This window comes from Panthera uncia, chromosome F2 (assembly GCF_023721935.1).
Source record: "Panthera uncia isolate 11264 chromosome F2, Puncia_PCG_1.0, whole genome shotgun sequence".
In the NCBI taxonomy this organism is placed as follows: Eukaryota; Metazoa; Chordata; class Mammalia; order Carnivora; family Felidae; genus Panthera; species Panthera uncia.
In genome coordinates, this window is record NC_064812.1 from 70,854,089 (window position 1) to 70,875,716 (window position 21,628).

A 21,628-nucleotide genomic window follows, 5' to 3' on the forward strand; every position below is an offset into this window, starting at 1 on the left:
AGGTACAAATCTGTCAACACTTAACAAAACACTACTTTTTTTTTTCTGTAGGTATTATGATGTAATGGTTTATTTTTCTATGCTATAATGTTCCATTTAAAATACAGAATGGAGAACATAAATTAAAATTATTCCGTTCATTTATTGCTAACAAAACATGTAAGAAATTGTGCCCATGAGACTTCAGACAGGATCCATCCTAGAGTTAATGAATTGTAGTTGGACTATGCATTGAATCAAAAAAAAAAAAAAAAAGCCTTGATTTAAAATTAAGAATTAAAGAATCATTGGGGCACCTGAATGGCTCAGTTGGTTAAGTGTCTGACTTCGGTTCAGGTCATGATCTCACAGTTTGTGGGTTCGAGCCCCGCATTGGGCTCTGTGCTGACAGCTCGGAGCCTGGAGCCTGCTTCGGATTCTGTGTCTCCCTCTCTCTCTGCCCCTCCCCTGCTCACACTCTGTCTCTCTCTCTCTCAAAAATAACTAAACAGTAAAATAATTTTTAAATATCGCTTCTCGGCCTTTTGGCTAAGATCAAGTGTAAAATAATTTTTAAATAAAAAATAATAAAGAATCATTTATGTTTGCACTCAGAGATTTAGGGACTTTCATTATTGCATACCGGATCATATGCTACAGTTCTCTTTCTTGTTTTTATTCATATTATATAGCATTATATCAACAGAATAATAGAAGAATCAAGCTTTGGAAACCTTAACTTTCAAGGAAAACTTGGAATTTGAAATGAGCATGCTAATGATTTTTGAGCTCCTAGAAACCGGGAAGATTTGCCTGTCGGTAGCAAAAAGTTATAGAGACTGTATTAGTGACAGTTCTCTAGAGAAACAGAATCAACAGAAGATATCTTTACATGTACATGAAATCCAGACATATGAACATTTATGTTATGTTATATTTATTATAGGAATTGATTGATGTGATTATGGAAGTGTGGGACATTCTTTACATGTACATGAAATGCAGACATACGAACATTTATCTTCACATGTACATGAAATGCAGACATGAACATTTATGTTATGTTATATTTATTATAGGAATTGATTGATGTGATTATGGAAGTGTGGGACATTCCAATCTGCCCTCTGCAAGCGGTAGACTAGGAAAGCCAATGGCGTAAGTCCTAGTCCAAGTGCAAAGGCCCAGGTACCAGGACTGCTTATGTCTGAGGGCAGGAGATGATGGATGTATCAGCTCAGCAGAGAGCAAATCTGCCCTTCCTCTGACTTTTTGTTCTATTCAGGCCCCCAACAGATTGGATTATGCCTACCTGCATCGGTGAGGTTGATCTTCTTTATTCTGTCTACGAAATCAAATGCTCATCTCTTGTGACCATGCCCTTCACGGACACACGCAAAAATAATGTGTTATCGCTCTCTGGGCATCCCTTAGGCCAGTCAAGTTGACACATAAAATTAAACATTACAGAGACTAACAAAGTGTTAAATGTTAATGATATTAACTAGGTTTAAAAGTATCTTCCACACACACCAGGATGGCTAATATAAAAACAAAAACGAAACCACGATCTCACAGCGAGTGTTTGCAAGAATATGGAGATGGAGAGATTGGAAGCCCTGTGTCCAGCTGATGAGAATGCAAAACAGTGCGGCCACTATGGAAAATAGTATGAAAGTTCCCCAAAAGATTAAAAATAAAACTACCGGACAATCCAGCAACTGCACCGAATGCGTGTACTTGAAGAGATATTTGTACAGCCATGTTTACAGTATCACTATTCACAGTAGCCAAAAAGTGGTAGCAATCCAAGTGTAGGTACGCTGGTGGGTAAATGGAAACACAAAATGTGGTGTATACAAAGGCTAGAATATTTATCATTCAGCCTTAAAAGGGAAGGAAATTCTGACACATCCACAACATGGATGAACCTGAAGGACATTATGCCCAATGAAATAAGCCAGTTACAAGAAGGCAGATACTGTATGATTCCACTTACATGAGGTATCCAAAGCAGTCAGATTCACAGAGATAGAAGAAAGTAGAAAGTTGGTTGCCAGGGGTTGGGGGGACTGGGAATGGAAAGGTGGTTTTTTAATAGAGTGTCAGGTTTATGAGATGAAAAAGTCCTAGAGATCGGTTGCCCAACAATGTGAATACCCTTAACAAGACTGGACTCTCGAAAATAAAATGCTAAATTCTATGTCGTGTGCCTTTTGCCACCATTAAAAAGAATACTCTTGTGTGAGTATGTTTCTGATGCTACAGGAGTCTTGTGAGATTTGCGGGAAGGGAGAATTGACATAGTTCATCCATGTTCAGAAAGGTGAACCTGCTGCAAATCAAAGGGTAGTTAAATGTTGGGACTGCGGGAGAGGATTGGGAACGGACATTTACAGTGCTCCTTACGGCACTGATCTAAGCGTGTCACACAAAGACTTCACATCTATTTGTTTCCTTTAGTTCTCCCAATAATCTTCTGAAATAGAAATTCATCTCCCCATTTTCAGAGAAGCTATCTGACGTGTAGAAGAGGTAAGTGATTTGCCCAAGATCAAAGACCCAGGAAGAAGCGACATCTTCAAGGCACAGACGATTCACACTGTTCTGGATTCGATATTGCCGGAATTGGGGTGTGACGGACAGCGGAGTACAAACCCTGACCCCCTGCCTCAAAGATGGGACAACTCTACGGTGCGATCTGTTCTTCTAGGCACCCATCCCCACAGCGTTCAGGCTAAGTTTGGATTTTACCTGAGGCAACAGCCAACAGTGTTTGAGTGGGACACTAGAGTTGGATCAGATCTTGGCTGGCACCGAGGACCCATCCTTGCTGGTAGCGGAGGCACCGGCACTCCCCATCATGGTGTCACTGCTAAGGCACGTGTCCACTGCAGTGGCACCCGAGCCGAAGGGATGCACCACGGTGGAGTATGTCTGGCGTTTGAAAGGTCTGGGGGGAAATAAAACATACAAAGATGGCGGAGTTGCATAGCCACAGCTGTTGCTGGACACCCATGATGCACGAAGAAAGAAAATGGCAGGCTCGGGCTAACTGCAATTTTTAAAGGGAAGTGTGAGAATCAGAGAGATTTTGTGCACATTTAGAGATCCCTGCCACCACGCCCAAGCCCTAGCCTCCACTATCTTCAGCCACAGGGCAGAGAAAGCTCCAGGTCAGGCACAGGACTGAATTGTGAATGACAACCATTGGGGAACGCTTAATTCTCAGCTGACCTTGGTTTCCTACACCACGGTCAAAGTGCTGATAGGGAAGGGATGGGGATCTGAAACTTGAGATGGGGAGTCCGGCTAGAGTTTCCTGAACTTTCTTGCCCATGACCTCTTGTTGTGAGACGGACCCCTGCCTGGCTCCTCTTTATTTGAAGATTGCAAAAGCCTCAAATGGGGCAAGCACTTTAAAAACAGAAGATCTGCTCCCAGCTCCCCTCTTGGACACCCGTCAACATCTAGCGTCAAGTCTCAGTGTATCCTGACTGTGAATGTGCGGGACCTGGTGGAGGAGGAAAGGGATTATCTGCCGAAAGAGCAACCGTGTGTGCTAACATGTACCAGCAGGAACCAGAAGTGTCTGCCTGGGAGTGGATCCCGGGGGTGTTGAATCAAAGCGTCAGAAGACAAATCTAGGTAAGGGAGAGGTTGTCAACATCGGGACGCTGTTTGGTAACACAGTCCACAGCACCTTGGTGAGGGCCCCAGAGGACTATTAACACTCTGTTGGGATGGCTTTTAGATGTGTGAAAAAGTGAAGACCTCATTAAACAAAGCAGAGATGCCAGAAATGCTGTGACTGGGCTCAGAGGGTCTAGTTGTTGTTAAGCCCATGATTTCACCTGGCGAAACGGGGTAGGGCATTTATTTCTTTACCGCAGGCACCAGAGTTGCTCTTAGGGAGAGAACGGCCTTTACGTGGAAGGTGAGTGATGGTGTGGGAAGAGGAAATGACTTAGCAGAAGCCAAGCGAACAGAAAAGACAGTCGAACTTTCCAGTGCAGGAAGCGACTAGGTACTCTTGGTAGCCGAGCTGGTGGCTGGGAGAAGGGAGCAAAGGACGAAGACAGAAGGCCTTATTACCATGAGGTACTGCCATGCAGCAGTGGCCGTAGCCTCCACAGGTGGTCCTCCAACAGCTGGTATTAAGCTGTCGTCAAAGGTACCAAAAAACATCCCTCTGTCTTCCCAAACTCCCACTCACACGAATGTCGAGGGAGATGGCGTTTAATGGATACGGAGGAAGAAATCTCAATGCCACGTGAGCTAACACAGTTCTGAGCAACATAGCTCAGCAAGACATTCCCTAAGCTGAGCTAACATAGTGGCTCCAAGAACTCGATACTGGAGCTGACTAGAACTTAAGTGCTCCTGGACTTCTCAGGGATCCCCGGGGTGGGGGTGGGGATGGAATTTCCAGTATCTGCCATAGGGACTTTGAGGTCATCTTCCCTCCAGGAGTGGCCAGACTGCGAATGCAGTCTTAGTTCTACTAGTCTGGGGGTTCAGGGAACGGATTCTGGGGAAATCAGTGTCTCACCGGTTCTTTTCTGAAGAACGGGTTTGGCTCAGCCGGCAATCCGGTGAAGGCGTAAGTCAGGTTGCTGGAAGCTGAGGGATTTAATAGGGAGAGAGGAAGGATGTAGGTATGAGATAGCTAGGAGTTGTAGCAGGAAAATGGGAGAGAACCAAATGCAAATGATAAACTGACCGTGGTTCGGCAGGTCGCTTAATTTTCTCCCATTTAGCTTCTGTAAAGAGAAAAATTTGCCAGGTGATGTGAGTTCACCTTATAATTCTATACTTCTAGTAGTCACTGAGTTCTGTAAATTCAGCATGCAGACACATTTGCCTTCAATCTATGTTACGGACTGAACGTTGGCGTCTCTCCAAAATACAAACATTGAAGCGCTAACCCCAAGTATGATAGTATTTGGAGGTGGGGCCCTTGAGGCATAGTTAGGTTTAAATGAGGTCATGAGGTGGGGGACCCACATGTTGAGATTAGTGTTTCATAAGAAGAGGAAGAGGGGGCAGGGCTCGCTCTCGCTCCCTTTATCTCTCCCTCCCTCCCTTTGTTCACCTCCCTGTCTCTCCACTGTGTGAGGACACAGGGAGAAGGCAGCCATCTGCAAGTTGGAAAGAGAGCTCTCACTAGGAAGTGAACCCTGAGGGACCTTGATCTTGGGCTTTCTAGTCTCCAGAACTGTGGGAAAACAAATTTCTGCTGTTTAAGCACCCCCCCCCCCCACCTCAAGTCTATGGTATTAGCACGCTATGTCTTACTATAGCAGCCAGAGCTAAGACATCTACTAACCCCTTCTCTTTACCTCAGATGCCAAGATTCAGATGCCATGAATTTTCCCATAGTCTACTGGGCTAGAAAGTAGTCCCTGGTCCCTCAGTAACATCAAGAAACTTGGCGATGAGGGTGCCTGGGTGGCTCAGTGGGTTAAGCGGCCGACTCTTGATCTCGGCTCAGGTCATGATCCCATAGTTTGTGGGATCGAGCCCTGCATCGGGCTCTGCACTGACAGCACAGAGCCTGCTTGGGAATCTCTCTCTCCCTCTCTCTCTCTGTCCCTGCCCATCCTGTGATGGGCTCTCTCATTCTCAAAAATAAGGAAACAAACATTAAAAAAAACCCCAATTTGGTTATTAATAACCACTCCTTAGAAGCACAATAGTGTAGAAAGAGAACCCAGGATGTATAATCAGAAGTGACCCTGGCAGAATCATGATCTCATTTCTTTAATGGGAGAGAGAATAAGTACTCCTGCCTTACCAGATGTTTCTGAGGTTCAAGCACAACTGTTTGCACTGCAAATAGCAAATACTTGTTACATAATTCTGCTTATTATGACTTTTATAAAACAGAAACACACACAAATACTACAAGATTTTTACAAACGGACAAATGAGACACATAAAAGTGAATTAAGTTTTCCTCTCAGGACAAGAGCGCAAAAGAAAATGCCTAAAACCGGCCCACTGTTTTTTGTCACTTACTTATCTTACTTATTTTGGATATCTGTCTTGTTTGGGTTGTGAGTTTTTCTCTTTCACGGAGTTATTTCATTTTCAGAAATAGGCCTAACACATCACAATAAAGCATAAAATACGGTCTCTTCATGATTGACTCCAACATGGCAGTGAAAGGTGAATGTCAGAGAAGAGATAAGAGGAGGGAGGAAATGAAGAGTGACCGGGAACAGTGCTGGTCTGGATTTCTGACAGTTCTCGCAACACGTATTGTTTTAACTATCAGTTCTTGGGTGGAAAAAGTAGTTAGCAGTAACTTTCCCAAGAAGCAATAATTAGAAGAATGTGGCATTCAATTTTCGTTAAGAAATCAAGGGCACAGGGGCGCCTGGTGGCTGTCAGTTAAGCATCCAGCTCTTGATCTCAGCTCAAGGTCTACATCTCAGGGCTGTGAGTTCAAGACCGGGGTTGGGCTCCACACTGAGCGTGGAGCCTACTTAAAAAAAAAAAAAAAGACGGAAATCGAGGGCACGAAAAGGCATATTCATACTCAATTAAACTGAGAAGTCTCTAACATACTAGTGGGACTTGGAAAGTATCGTGTCCTTGATTTGTCCCCACCGGGACAGCATATTAGTGATCGATGACATCTCCCACGTACATATTCCCCACCCATCGCCACGCTCCTTGAACACATTTTATTCTGAAATTCACCCCACTTCACCTCTCCCTTACTCTTAATTACCAACTATTGTGGGTAGTTGTCGTTCTCAACGTAGCATGCTTTATTTATGTACCTTGGTCACAAAACTCAGATGTAAATTAAAGGAGAATCTCTTACATATCTTTATGCCAGTTTAGCTTTCTTATTTTAGTGCTGAGAACCTACATGGGGTCCAATGGAAAGCATGCTGGTTATTATACCTCATTGCTTACATTAGTGAGGTCTTATCAATAAGAAATAAATACGATGGTCAAAACCTGGTCTCAGAGACAAATGGAACCTAGTAGACTTAAGAGACACTTTATACAGTGTTATATTACAAACGCAAAATACGTTGGACACAATGAAGCTATAGCTTGAATTAGAAATTGATTAATAATGTCACTGAAAGGAATCATGACGTATTTGCAAATGGTATTGACAAACAGAAAAATTCTGTTAATAATGATCTAAGCTGACGAGCTGAGAAGGAAAAGATAAAGCAATTGTCAGACTGTATATGGAGCTTTTCCAGGATAGAATACTGTTATGTTTTCTCCCCAACAACGAAAAAGGGAAGCAGAGAAAGGGAATAACTTGTTGTTATTAAACAAGTATGCTTCGGTTTAAAAGGGCATAATGCTGAACTGTCTAGAGAAATATTTTGATTTCCATTATTGCCAAATATTTTCTTCCCAAGTACACAGGAAAACTTCCTGCTTTAGGAAATAAAGACCAGTGGAGAGCTACTCTTGCCCCGATGCACAGGGGTTGGGAGTGTGGCAGGGGATATGGTGGGGAGGTGCACTGTAAGACTTACAAGGGTGGCCAGAAGGTGGGGCTTCTTTCTTGCATAACGGACTTGCTCACATTCTGTTTGTGATCCAATTAGACACTAAAACTTCTCCACGAAGAACAAGCCAAGACTTAATATGTCTCCCTGGTCAGGTACTAGCTCAAGAGGAGAGAATGAACGACTATAACTTCCCATGCGTTTTCAGTTACATCCGTCCTGACGAGTAACTTTCAGGTCACGAAACTCTTTCATTTAAGGGCCAGTATTAGGAGATTAGGGGAGGGGCAATTTCTCTTTGTCCTTTTGTCTACACACCCAAATAAATAGTGCCTTCTCCCCCCTTTCTGTACTTGTTTTTGAAGTAAAGACATATTGACTCGGCCTTGAATTGGGGTAATGGAGAATTGATATAGGCTGCCTGCAACATTTTCTAGTTAAATTAGTCGTGCTCTCATTTTTGGAAGACACATCATATCTTGCAGGTAATGGAAATAATAATCTCTCATTTCTACTTACCAAATGAGACAGTTTTCTTGCCATCATTTTTCAAGGAAGATTTTGAGTCACGGGCAACTTTCGTTATTTTTCTACTCTTCCATCTGAGAGAATCTGCAATCCAGTGATGTTGGATGGAACGCCTAAACTCAGAGCAGTGCTGAAAATAAATACATACAAAAATCACGAACCAAGCACAGAAAACAGAGATCTGTCTAAAGTCTTTATTTTACTATGGACAATGAAGATTTTTTTTTAATTCTAACATTAAAACAAAATTATTGCACACAAAAGAGCAGTGAATTTGGTAAAGAAGGAAATGGCAAGAACTGTCAAGTCTGAATTTTGTCTTTTTCAGTGTCCTAAGTCACAGAATTTCATCAACTCCTCATTTAACCTTGTATCAAAAGGGGGGATACACTCTTTGAAAAGAGGATTTTAGGGCTCCCCTGCATTATTGCAGAACTATTTTCTCTCAACATCACGAACTTGTTTTGAATCACATCCAATTTGTTCCCTGTTGGAATTCAGACACTCAGGAGTTGACAACAAAGTCCGCTTCCTCTAACGCTGGCTTCTCAGGGTGCATTCATACTACTCTTCACAGAATTGTACCAAAACCTCATTTGGGATGGAAGTTATATTTTCAAAATAGAAACTGATGAAGAACACAATGTCTTATATTTCGTCTATAGCTAATCATTACTGTTTTTCAAAAATCACATACAGGATTTGAAAAATAGTAACAACCAAACAAAAATAAAATACCAATATCAAACTACAACAACACCCCTTTCAGCCTCTCTGACTCCTTCCCTCCAGATGCAGGTGGAACTTGAGAGGCTACAGTGACTGGAAGGCCTGAAGTTTCTGCCTCCTCTTTCTAATGTGTTCACTATATTAAACTTTGGATCTTAGTTTTAGGAAGCAAATGATGAAATCTATCGAGCAATGAGTTTCTTGCCCTCCACCCTCCCCATTTAATTCATCTGATCTCAGGGATATCCTGTAGGGCGGGTGACTCTGGTGAACCTCAGAGCAGGACCCTACCAAGCTACTCTGTGTGGCCTGGGAGCAGAGAAGAGGAACGCTATTCCCTAAATGTTTCATCTGTTCCATAAACAAAACCCTGATTTTGTAGTAAAACAATCTTTCCCCTGACTCTAATCCATGCTCAGTCATTAACTATTTGGGAGACATTAGAGAAGTTAATGACTCAAATATGAGAGTTCCATAGTTGTAGATTTGAATTCAAACTCCCATAGTTAATAGCTCTGTGACTTTGGGCAAGTTTATTCAACCTCCCTGGAACCTTAAAATGGGGATATTAATATTTATCTCAGAGGGTCGTTGGGAAAATTAAAATTTGCCTATTCCTAACATACATAATTTTGTGTGTGATATTAGGGAAAGTTATTTTTTTCTCTTGGGTTCTCAATTTTCTTTTCAAAACAAGTAAGCTGATTTTGCTAATATTCTCTGAATTTCTGATTTATTGGTAAATCTTTGGGTTTCTTTCCAGGTTCTCTATAGATTATGATTTCATAATGTTAGAGAAGATTGTATTCATTAGTTCAATCCAAATGCTTTGGCTACTGCAATTTATAAGATCAATATTTATTTACTTGAGATACCCAGGTCTGGTTATGTTACCAACTGACTTGACTGTAGACAAGTTATTTAACCTCTCTTTCATCTTCAAAAAGGAGATTATAACACCTACTTCACAAAGCTCTTGTTAGAGCAGATGAAATAGTATCTGGAAAGTACTTACAATAGTGCCTGAAGTATACAAATGCCTAATAAATGGTAAAATTATTTTCATTATTCTTACTAACAAAAAAAATCTAAAGCGTGTGTGACAAATTATACAGAGGAAAATGGGTCAACCCGAAGAATATAAGTGGTAGAAAGAAGTCACATACGTGTCATATACACAGGTCAAATATACTCATTGGACATTTGGAACGTGGGAAAATTCTCAAAATCAGGCTGGTGGCCCACTTATTTTAAGCAATTTTTGGTGACTCAAAATTCTAGGCAAACAGAAAGGTCACATAACCCTTCAGATTTTCGTAGAGTATACTGGGCCCTTAGTATTGAAAAAGAACTAGGTAATTTTCAGCTTAGTGTTTAGGTAGCAGGGTCTGCACCCCGTAGAGTTATCTGCCAGCAAAGGGCCTGGAGTTTTCTTCTTTGCGATAAATACTGTAAGGGAGGCCCCTCTTGATGGAAGCACAGTTTCCTACCCTCATTGTATTCCATCCAGCTTTCATGTTTGTTGGGTCACTAGCACAGATTCCACCACTGAAACTTCTCTTTCTTCTCTCCACCATTTTCTTTCAGGTACTATCTCTATTAAATCTATCTGATAGAAAAACTGCCCGGTGAAATATTAACTACAGGGCCATCCAGAGCCAGGGGATGGCTGACTTCCCCTGGAGTATTTGCTGGTAATTGAAATAAGCAGTATTAACCACTCCCCAAACAAGCAGTAATTTTTTGTACACAAAAATTATTTTTTATCATGTAAGCAAAACGTGTGTGTGAAAAGTCAAGGGCTCAATGATACTGGATGGGACAGGTTTCCCCCGCTACCCATGAGTAGAGCTTCCTCTGAAACCTGTCATAAAGCGAAACGTCATGAAGAAGCAGTTACCAGTTTGTAAATGTGAAAATCCTCAAATTTCTTTGGGTGAGCGGAAACATGTTGTAAGGTCGGTTTTTCATAAAAGCCGAGTGGCACAAGGCAAACTTTTGGAAAGCGGGGAGACCTGTATTTGATCAAGGAACACCAAGTTTTGAATCCTTTGTTGACGCAGCTCTCTCATTTTCTCCCGAAGATGTAACCCCAGGGAATAACAGACACGTGAAGTTGGAAAGAAGTACACTCTCCTGAGTTGGGCTTTAGCTCCAGACACCCCTGCAGAGCAGCAGGGACTGGGATGGACTCCTGGGAGGGCAGGCTTCCCTGAGGCTGGTGACCATGCCGGGCCCGGAGCAAGGCACACTGTGTGCTGTTGGGCTGGCCCCCTGCACACAGGTAGGTCTGGGAACTTGCGTCGCAATGGAACAAGAAACCGCTGCACCAGCCAGTGGACAGTAGAGAGCACATTTGCTCATTTAACGCCCCGTGTCTTCATCTCTAAAGTCTGAGCGATCTTCCTTCTCAGGACAGAGCGAGGGGGTGGGATGGGGAGGAAAGGACTCCTAGAGCAGCGTCTTCAACCAGTCTGCTCATTAGAGGACATTTAAAAGACACTAGCATCTGGGTTCTATCTCAGACTCACCAGAATCCCTGGGGGTGGGGCTTAGACATTTAAAGAAAAGCTTCTGTGGTGATTAAGGGGTGCAGCCAAGATTGGGAACCACTGTCCTAGACACTAACAGTATTTGTTATAAAAAAGTGAAAAACTACAGTCAGACAAATACAGTGATTTCACTACCCCAAAATGATGACCATTGCCATTGTGGTCTTTGTATCTCTATCTATGTCTGTTTCTGTATCTATGAGATATTTTCAAACAATGTGAAGAATTAATTGCTGCAACCTAGTAATTGGTACATGTAAAATATTTCTCTTATATAATTTGTTCTATTTCTGAGTGTGAGTCTTTCCCGAAGCTGTTCGCTAAAAACGGAAAAACACCTCTGTCTTGGTCCATGGGCTGCTATAATAAAAGAGCATAGACTAGGGGGCTTATAAACAACAAACATCTATTTCTCTGGAGGCAGGAAATCCAAGAGCACCAGCAGGGGCCGGTGAAGGGTCTCTTTCTGGTTCATACCTGGCGCCCTCTCGTTGTGCCCTCACATGGTCTCTCTGGAGCGTCTTTCACATGGCACTAATCCCTTTCTCAGGGCTCTACCCTTCCAAGCACCCCTGAGAGGCTCCACCTACTAATCCCATCACCTTTGGGGATCAGGATTTTAACATACGAATTTAGGGGGACACAAACATTCTGTCCCCAGCAACCTCTCAAATATGTTCTTTTCTATTTATTCAATTCTTTCCCTATCTTGCCCTTTTCCATACACACACACACACACACACACACACACACACACGGTGCCTATTTATTTTTGAGAGACAGGGGAGGGGTGGAGAGAGAAAGGGAGACAAAGGATCTGACAGTGCAGAGCCCGATATGGGGCTTGAACTCATGAACTGCGAGATCGTGAACTGAGCTGAAGTTTGGTGCTCAACCGACTGAGCCATCCAAGCGCCCGTCTTGTCCTTTTCTTTAAACTGTGTCGCCTGGCGGGCAGCAGCTGGGGGTTTCGGTTCTTGGGTCTGCACAGGCCTACCCTGCCTTGACGCAATTTCAGCCCCTCACCTTACGGCCGCGTCATTGGTTCCCTCCAGCAAGGCAGCCGATCATTTTACTGCATCCAATACTTAACCGTGAACCCTTTCCCCAGGCTGTAGTGTGGTTCAGAGTCTGCGCTGGGATCTCAGGAGGGAGGCGACTGTGGTGGCCTGAATTAAGCAAGGTGTCAGGCAAGAGGTGGCATTTGAGGCGGGCCTGAAATAACTTTTAGCGGTGGAGAGTGCCCAAGAGTTAGGGGAGGCAGCTGTGAGCAGAAGGACTGTAGCAGGCGAGGACCGGAAGCGGGATTTCTGGATGCAAGGACAGACTGCCGCGAGAGGAGGTTCTGGTCTGGCCCAGACTTCCCGAAAGGCAACTGCGGGAGATGTGGCTACAGGGGACGATCACGGATAGGTCCCCGAAGCCTCTCCCTGACAAGCAAAGGAGAGTCAGCATTTTATTTTGTGGATGCTGGGGAACCAATGAGGCGTTCTCTCTGGGGTGTGACAATAAAACAGTGCTTTATGAACGTGAATTCGGTGGCCACGGGTAGAATGGTTTTGGGGAGAGGGGGTTACAAAGCTATTGCCTTAGCTCAGGCAATGAGACTGAGGGACTCGACTAGGGAAAAGGCGATGAGGGATGGACAGATGGGGGCGGATGTGACCAACATGCAAATGTGGTCCCTTCACGATGAAGTCACGGGATGCCGCTGGCTCGTGGCAAGAAGTGGAAGATGAAAATGCCGAATCCAAGCCTGGGCAACTGCAAGAATGGTGATCCCATGAACGGAGCCAGGAATGCAGGACGAGTGGGTCTGGAAGTGGAGACAACCGAGGGAGATGTTACAGATACTATGGATAGCACTGCACAAGTATTTTAGACAACAACAACGGCAAGGAAAAGCTCGGCACAGAGTTTTGAACTCTACACCCCCGGAAGAGAAGAAGGGTTCCAGTGTGGTAGGGTCGGGAGGAATGAATTAGAAGAAAATGCCCATCTGGCTACATTTGGAAGGGAGGTTAGATTCGAAATCTTCTCAATCCATTTGGCTAGGCGGGTAAATTTCTTAGGAGATCTCTCAGGAGATTGTGTTTATAGCTCCTTACATAATCATCAAATATTAACTTTCTGGCAAGGAAATTCTATGCCAAATAAAGAGGATCCCTTGTGTTTACTATTACACCTAAGTAGAAATAAATGCCGAACAAGGTGGTTCTTAAAGTTTACTATTTTTTTTTTAAAGAGAGGGGGGAGGGACAGAGGGAGAGAGAGAGAGAAGGAAAGAGAGAGAATTTCAAGCAGGCTCCGTGCCCAGAGCAGAGCCTGATGTGGGGCTCGACCTCACGACTGTGACATCATGACCTGAGTTGAAATCGATAGTTGATGCTTAACCAACTGAGCCACCCAGGTGCCCCAGTTCTTAAAGTTTAAAAAGGACTACACTGGAGCATCCTTTCTAGAGTCCTATCAATGTTTTATTGAGGAAATGTCCCTATTTACTTCTGAGTAAGGCTTAATTCTCTCTGTCAGGGCAGTTTTTCTTGCGAAACAATTAATCTGTTCCCGTGGTTCTTCACTTCCAGGTCTTAATGACAACTCAACAAACCTGTTACAGAAAATATAGATGGTATTATTTTAAGTGGATTTTTTAAAGATAATTTGAAAAAAGTCATGGTAAAAAACTGTACCAGTTTGTTAGGTAATTTTAACATTAGGCTGTTTTGTAATCCTCTTTCTAGAGTATTCAGTTACGGTGTATGGGAATATGGATAGTTATATCCTGAACAACTGAACGGGGGCTTAAAATATTTTACAAAACAGCAGTCATTTTTTCCTGCACATATATGGTATATGTGTACCAAATTCTGTGTTAAGTGCCTGACATAAAATGTTTCACTTATCTCTACACAACTTGCTGAAGATGATGCTACCATTAACATCGTTCTTCAGTGTGTGGGACTTGTGTATTTGGAAATTCAGCTGCTTGTGAAAATGTATTTGTAATCCCAAATCAATACTTGTGGCACCTTTGCAATTACTCGCGGATGTGCACACGTGCAGAGCAGGAAAAAATCTGGGTTGCTCAATGCACACGTTCCCAGGTGAGGTTGGACAAGATGAGGTTTTACCTTCTTGAAGTTCCAGCTCTCAGACTGTAAACAAGTGTCCTTTTTGCTGTCTATGTAGCACTGTTTGTGTGTGTGTGTGTGTGTGTGTGTGCATTTTTGTGTTTTACGTTGGACATTGCATTGTTAAAACGTTTAAAGCAAAGGGCTGACGTGCTGTCCAGTGTTCCTAAGAGCAAGAAGGCCACGATGTGCCTTGTGGAAAAAAAGTGTCAGACAGGCTTTGCTTATCATCGGTTACAGGCTGTTGACAGTGAGTTCAATGTCAATGAGTCAATATTAAGCAAGGCATCTTTACACGAACACACATAAAACAAGCCTATGTATTGACAAGTCGGCAAAAATATTGTAACCAGAATCTCGTAGGAACCTAACCCTACATTTCCTGTGGGGACAATGGTTCAGTGATTCAGTGTTCACTAATTCCGTATGTCTAGCAACTTTCTAGAATATAACTACTGTGAATAGGAGAATCACTTGGTGTCTCTATGTTGCATATGAGGAAGCTGAGGCCCAGGGTCACGTGCCTAAGGGCTTTCTGTAGGTAAGTGGCATGGCTACGATTCAACTCCGTGGAGTTTAATGACTTCAGGGCTTTGCTGCCACCAAAACCTAGTTGAAAACTGTGCTTTGGCTCCTTCCCACAGTCTCCTGTGGTTGATGTTTTTTATTTCAGCCATTTGCATCCTGAGGAACATTTCTTCCACTGTGAGTCTGAATTGCTTCAATTCCTGTCTGCACTGGTACATCGCCATTGGGGCTGTGCTTGTCAACGGGCTAGTGCTGGGTGTTCTAGACTTCTCAGCTGCCACGTCACCCGCTCTGCTGAGCCCACAGGGCATGAGTGCCTGTAGCACCTGGACACGTGGGCAACAGGATGCCAGGGGCAGAGGAAAAGTCAGTCCACGTATAGGGTCAAAGGAACGGTCAACCTTTGTTCTTATTCCCAGCAATTCTGAGCACAGCACCTGCAGGAAGCTTAGTGTTATTGCCTACATTTCACTCCTTAGCTAACATTTTATTCCCTAGCTCTTTGCTGCGACCCACTAGTCGAAATACTCATCCAAAGTTCCCGCTTAAGGGAATCGAAGCATTGTAATTTGTTAACACAGACGTAGCAACAGCACACATTCCCACCTAACACATCACAAAGGTGACACACATAGTGGCAAGCCTTTGCTGCCCCCGAGCTTGGAGTTTCCAACCACTGACACTACACTTCTCTTGTTTTCATGTTTATTTATTTTTGAGAAGGAGAGAGAGAGAGTGAGCGAGCACGAGCGCACGAGTGGGGAAGGGGTGGGGTGGCGGGGGGACAGAGGATCCGAAGTGGGCTTCAGCACTGAGAGCAGAGAGTCTCATTTGAGGCTCAGACTCTTGAACTGTGAGATCATGACCTTAACCATGACCTGGGCCACCCAGGTGCCCCTAACATCTACACTTCTGAATTTACTTTACTGTTTAGGAAATTTCTTTTTTGTGGATACAAAACTAATAGATATTTATTATAGATTATTTGGAAGATAGAAGAAAGCGAAGAGAAGACTATGGAAGGCACTGCTTGTCCGTTCTTCGCATATAACCGTACTTAGTGTCTGGGTGTGTGTCCTTTCAATTTTTTCTCCCTTAGAGTTTATATAGTTGAAAATGCTGCCCTCTAAGCTTTTTCATGTAATGTTATACTACAAATATTTTCCCATCCAGTCAGATAGACTTAATGCTAGTAAATGATAGCAAAAATAGTCCAGTATATGGGTTCACCACAAATTAAAGACTTCACATAGCTGTCTATTCAGGATTTTTACTTATTTTTATATTATAAAACAACTCTACAATAAGAATCCTTGTAGCTAAATCCTTGCGCAAACCTCTAGTTATTTTCTTTGGAAAAATTATTAGAAATGAAATTGGTAGATCAACAATATGCACATTTTTGAGGCCTTTAAAAGGCTCACACTCAGCTGCAGTGTAAACATTGGTTAGATTCAAACATCTTCTACTCTAACTGAATTTCCTGCATGCCAGCAAATATGTTAGTGGTATGGTGGACAGGCAGGGTAAGGCTTAGAGAAATATACTTCAAGGACAGTGTTTTACAAGAAAAGTCGCTACCCGTTACATCTTCCAAGTATTGATGGCAGAAAAGTAAGGGCAGGCTAGAACCAGATTAAATGTGTGTATGTGGGAGCTCTGTTTGTTTGGCAGCTGCCATATTTCCCCCCAGCAAGTTCCAGACCGTTCTGGCTTCGGATGTATATTTGAACTTGCCTGAAACAGCTGCCGAAATGGGGTACTGACTTTTGAACACTTGATGCTGATTTTCTACTCAGAAGCTGCCTCTTGACTTTAAGTGGTAAAATTCCCCCAAAATACTCATCTAGAGCTTGGAAGACATTTTTTGCAAAGTAACTTTCGCAGGTGTAGTCGCTGTAGGGTGGAACTCTGTTGGAGAAGTTCTCCTCAGTGATGAGATAAAATCATTTAGCACGGGAAGACCGTATCTGCAGCTGCCCGTATCTATTTCCATCCCTTGGAAAGAGAACTATTGTGTCGTCAGGGTGAAAGAGCTTTGGCTAACTCGTGACCATTGTCCCTCGAGAAAACCACCACCACCACATCAATCTTTCTGCTTGGAGAGTGATTAATGATCGATTCTTGGGACAGGATCTGTGTCCTTTACATCCAACAATAGAGAGACAGTTGGGCCCGCACAAATCTCTTCGTAAGTGAATCAAATGCAACCAAGCCATGCACGTTGTCTACATGTCAGACCACAATTTCCTTTTGGGATTTGAACAAATCAGATGGCAGAGAGCAAGGGCATCCTTCCTTTCCACCAAGAGAGTGTTTATCAGGCACAGGATTAGTTTATGCATGCCCAAAGACAAGAATGTGGTCAGTAGCTAATGGTGGTGATGAATGGTGTTTACTCTGGAACAGCGCTTGCCACGAAAACTCTCTTATGCATTGGCAAGCGCCCCAAATGCTGGCCGTGGGGCTGGCAACAGCATGTGGTAGGGCAGTTTGTCTTTGAGGCCACTACTTCCCCTTTTTGTCCACGTACTTCATCTATCTCCTCCCCACTTCCTCTCTTGCAACCTGGGTCACAGAGAAGAAGGATGCGATAAACAACTTCCAGTAAGATAATAATTACGTGTGTTACTCCTCCCTAGGAATATTTTAATTTCAAAGTAGGTCCATGAGGAGGATGCCCTTACCAGAAAAGCAATTTCCAACGTGTGCTTCGCTGCCACTGGCGTGTATATGTATATGTTTATAGACAGGGATGCTTCCTTTGGGGGTAAGAGGGTGAAAAAATGTCAGAATCGTGGGTAGAGGAATATATTTCCATAATGGAGCTATTTTTATTTGGCCCAAGGGGTCGTTGATCCATCTCACAAACTGTCAGTGTAAATAGCCATGTGGTTAGTGGAAGATTCACTCTTTTAAAACTGATAGTTCTCTTACATGCCATCCATTCTCCTACGATTACAGTGAAGATTTGACAAGTATTAAAATCACTGACTATTTCCCTGCATTGTTAAAAAAAATTCTTCGTGGTTCCTTTCAGCAAATTTCTGCTCGATTATCCTGGAAATGTTTCCATAGCTCATTGTTTTCTTTCTGAACTAGGAAAAAGTTTGCTACAGTTCCTAGGCACTAGGGGAACACCGAGTAGGTGAAGAGTGATAAGATAAATTGATCTGGTCCTCTGTTTACACTACAACAACTTCCTGTTCTTTTAAAATTCAAATTTCTTTTTTGACAAGTATCTACTCATAAAAAGCAAGAAAAGATTGAAGGGACTATTCAAATAAAGAGGAGCTTTTCTAGTGTGATTTTGCATTAGGTGACTTTTAAATTACTTTCTGCTTTTATTAAGAAGAAAATTTTATTTTATCCTGTTGGTAACAGGCAGTATACGTTCAGGTGTACAGGAAACGGTTCATGTGTTTTTGTCTTTAATTTTGTGTAGAGGAGTAAATTCTCAAAAAGTAATTAAAAATAATTTCTTCATTCTTTTAGGGCAGTTGTTAGTGTCTATTGTACTGAAAAAGCTCCATACATGTTTTGATGTTATTTGTTACCTAATTCCTAATGACTTTATTTCAATGTACTAGAAGCTTCTCACAGGGTGGATTAAGCTACCAGGGTTCTTCTTCAGTATGAGAAAATAGTTTAGTGACATAAAAGAGAATGTGCCTTAACACATTCTTAAACTCATTCTTAACAAGCTTAAACTCAACAGCTTTTGTTCAGTTTACACAGCACAGTTCAGTAGTTAAGATCCAGGTAAGGTAGGAAATATCACACAGGACCAAGGCTCTGCTCAGAGGTTCTTTGTTTCCTAGGCTGTTCCCGAGGAATTCATTTAATTTCTCAAGTTGCATCAAATGTGGCTCTGATGTTTTAGTTGATTCACTCCTTCCAGATACCAATAGCATCCACAAGTATGGAGTCCATTAACATGTCAGCATTGGGCCGTTTTCTAAAACGGATCAGAGCATTTAGAAAGGGCATTAACACCACCACCACCACCGTCAACAACTTGATCTGGCTTGGGTTGAAGGAAATTCATCTTTGTGGGATTTCACAGGGCAAAGGTGGAGTAGAGATGTATCTACCAGTCATGCTGTGGTTTATTAAAAACATGGGATCCACAGAGGACTGAACTCGCAGCACTTCAAAAATGGGTCAGGTCAAGCAAATTAATAATTAATTAGCAAAAGAATCAACCATGAAATGGATGGGAAACTCATAGGAAACTTTTCCTGGAACTCTTCCGGAAAAAGCTATGCTCCGTTTAGAGCTGTTCAAGGGCTCATCAAATGTAGGTCCTTAAGGGATTAGGACCTTGTCTTACAGCTCCATAAAGAGATTAAGGAAAGGATAGGATGAGACTTTGGGAGAAAGCATATATTAGTCATTTAGTGAGAAAATTAAAGGAACGAATGTTGATATGCAAACTTTTTACATTGTGGAAATGAACCAATTCACAGTTACGATTTTCATGTTTATATCTCCCAGGATTCATGCACTCATCAATCCAAGAAATACACAGTGAGTGCCTCCCACGTACGTGCCTGGCATTGGGATAACTGTAGGGCATAAAAAGTGCATGAAAATCTCTGTGCTGAAGAAGTTCTCAGGCTTGTGGGAACACAAGACTTCACATAAACACCTATGGAAATTAAAAAGAGGCATGAAAATTGCTCTGGTACCTTGATGGACTAACTCCAACCTGGGGAGAGTTAGGAAAAGCTTCCCAAAAGAGGTGACATTTGTTTGAGCTGAGTCCTGAAGAATGAGTGGGAGTTGGCCAGGTGAAGACAGGAAAGCATCACAGGCAGAGTGAACAACATGTTCAAAGGCATAAAGCAGAGCTTCCTAAAGCCCATCAGAGGCACCAGGCGGTGGGGGTGGGTGCTTTTGCAAAATGCAGATTCCTGGGCTCATGCAGATGTATTTGGAATCAGCATTTCATGGGCAGAGCTTGAGAACTTTGGCAAGCATTCACATGTATTCTTATGCACTCTATAGTTGAAAACCATTGGCATGGAGGAAAGATAAGAGTTTCTGGATGCGCCCTGAAAAAAGCCAGTCCTACAATGGAGTGTGGAGGTTTTGTAGGTACTTCCAAGAATACAGTAGACCGAATGGTTGCCCTATTTATAAAATTTTCAGGGATCTGGTGGTTAGGGATGTGCCAGGACATCTCCAAAGTACTACACCTTGCCCTTTTCTACCACAAAGAAGGCATCACAATACCTACTGGGCCTCTCTGGGTTCCAGAAGCAGCATATGCCACAGCTGGGAATATCGCTCCGGCTCTAATACTGAGTGGAGCCAAAGGCGACCTACCAGCTGTGAATGTGGCCAGGGCAGGAAAGGCCTCTGCAGCAGGTGTTGGGGGGGGGGCGGTATCAGCGGTGGGAAAAGACGTGGAACCTGTGGCAATTCCTAGTGGGAGAATAAAAAAGTAGGCCCCCAGTGTTCTGGCGGGATGCCACTTCACCAGCAGCGTAGAATTATATGCTCTTTGAAAAACATTTCCTGACCTGCTACTGGGCTCTGGTAGAGACAGAATGACCGACCAAGGAACACCAAGTGACCATTCAGCTGGATCTGCCCATCGCGAGCTGGGCAGACTTCACACCTCATAAGGTCGGGCTGGCTGAGCCACAATCCACTGTATCGGATGGTGAGGAGGGTGCATCCAGGATTAAGCGTGAACAGCACCAGTGGACACGAGCACGCAGCGTGAGCAATGCAGCCACGACTGTGCTACCGTGCCCCTGTACTTATGGCTGTGTGGGGGATCCTACAGATGGAAGAGAAGGCCCAAGCTGGCTCTGTAGAGGGTGAGTTCGTTATACGGAGGCAAACCACAAATGGATGACAGCCATGCCACAGGCTCCCTCAGAGGTGGCCTTGATAGAATGTGGCGAGAGAAAAGCCTCCCCGCGGGCAGTGTACTTGGTCACCCGCTTTATAGCAAAAGACAAGTGGCCCATGGCTAGGAAATCATGAGACTCATGGGACATCCTGAATGGCTTGGCTGGCTGGGCAGGACTGAGGGAGGAAAAAGGCTGGAAGATCACAGATGCATGTGATGGACGTAAGGAGTGGGCCTGCATGTGAAGACCTTTGTGTCACATGTTAAAACCCGTGAGAGCGTACCCTTAGAAAAAGCACGAGACAAGGGAACAGACAGAATGATCTGGTAGGTTTATATCAGCCAGTCTCTATTGTTAATCACCCTGGTGCTGACATGGTGAACCCATGAATGCAGTCACCGTGGTGACTACGCATGGGCCAGAGAGCACAGACTCCCATTTACCAAGACCCATGTAACCACGGACACCATAGAATGTCTAAACTTTCAGCTTCGGTGAAGAATACGATGAGCTTCTATCTTCTCTGGAGCCCTGCCCTGGTGCATTTCTAGTTGCTGGCTTCATTCTAGATCAGCGGGGCCTCACATTCATTCTCAGGATAGCCTCTTGAGAAATCTGAGAGATGGTTCACTTTGGAAAGATTACCATAATACTTGGAATTCTTAAAACTTTATACTCGGCGAGCTACTACACTGGACAAATCCAGTTTTAGTCCTAGTAGAAGTAGAGTTTGACTTAACATTTTTTTGGTTGTCTTTAGACAGTTAATAAGTTGACTGAAGTTAATAAGTTTAGGGAAGAGGTCAGTTTTAATAACACTAAAA

General features: G+C 43.2%; 1 pseudogene; it reads left to right on the forward strand.

Annotated features, from left to right (window-relative positions):
• The first annotated feature begins 508 nt into the window (after positions 1 to 508).
• Positions 509 to 645, forward strand: LOC125924993 (uncharacterized; annotated as a pseudogene).
• Positions 646 to 21,628: the final 20,983 nt, after the last annotated feature.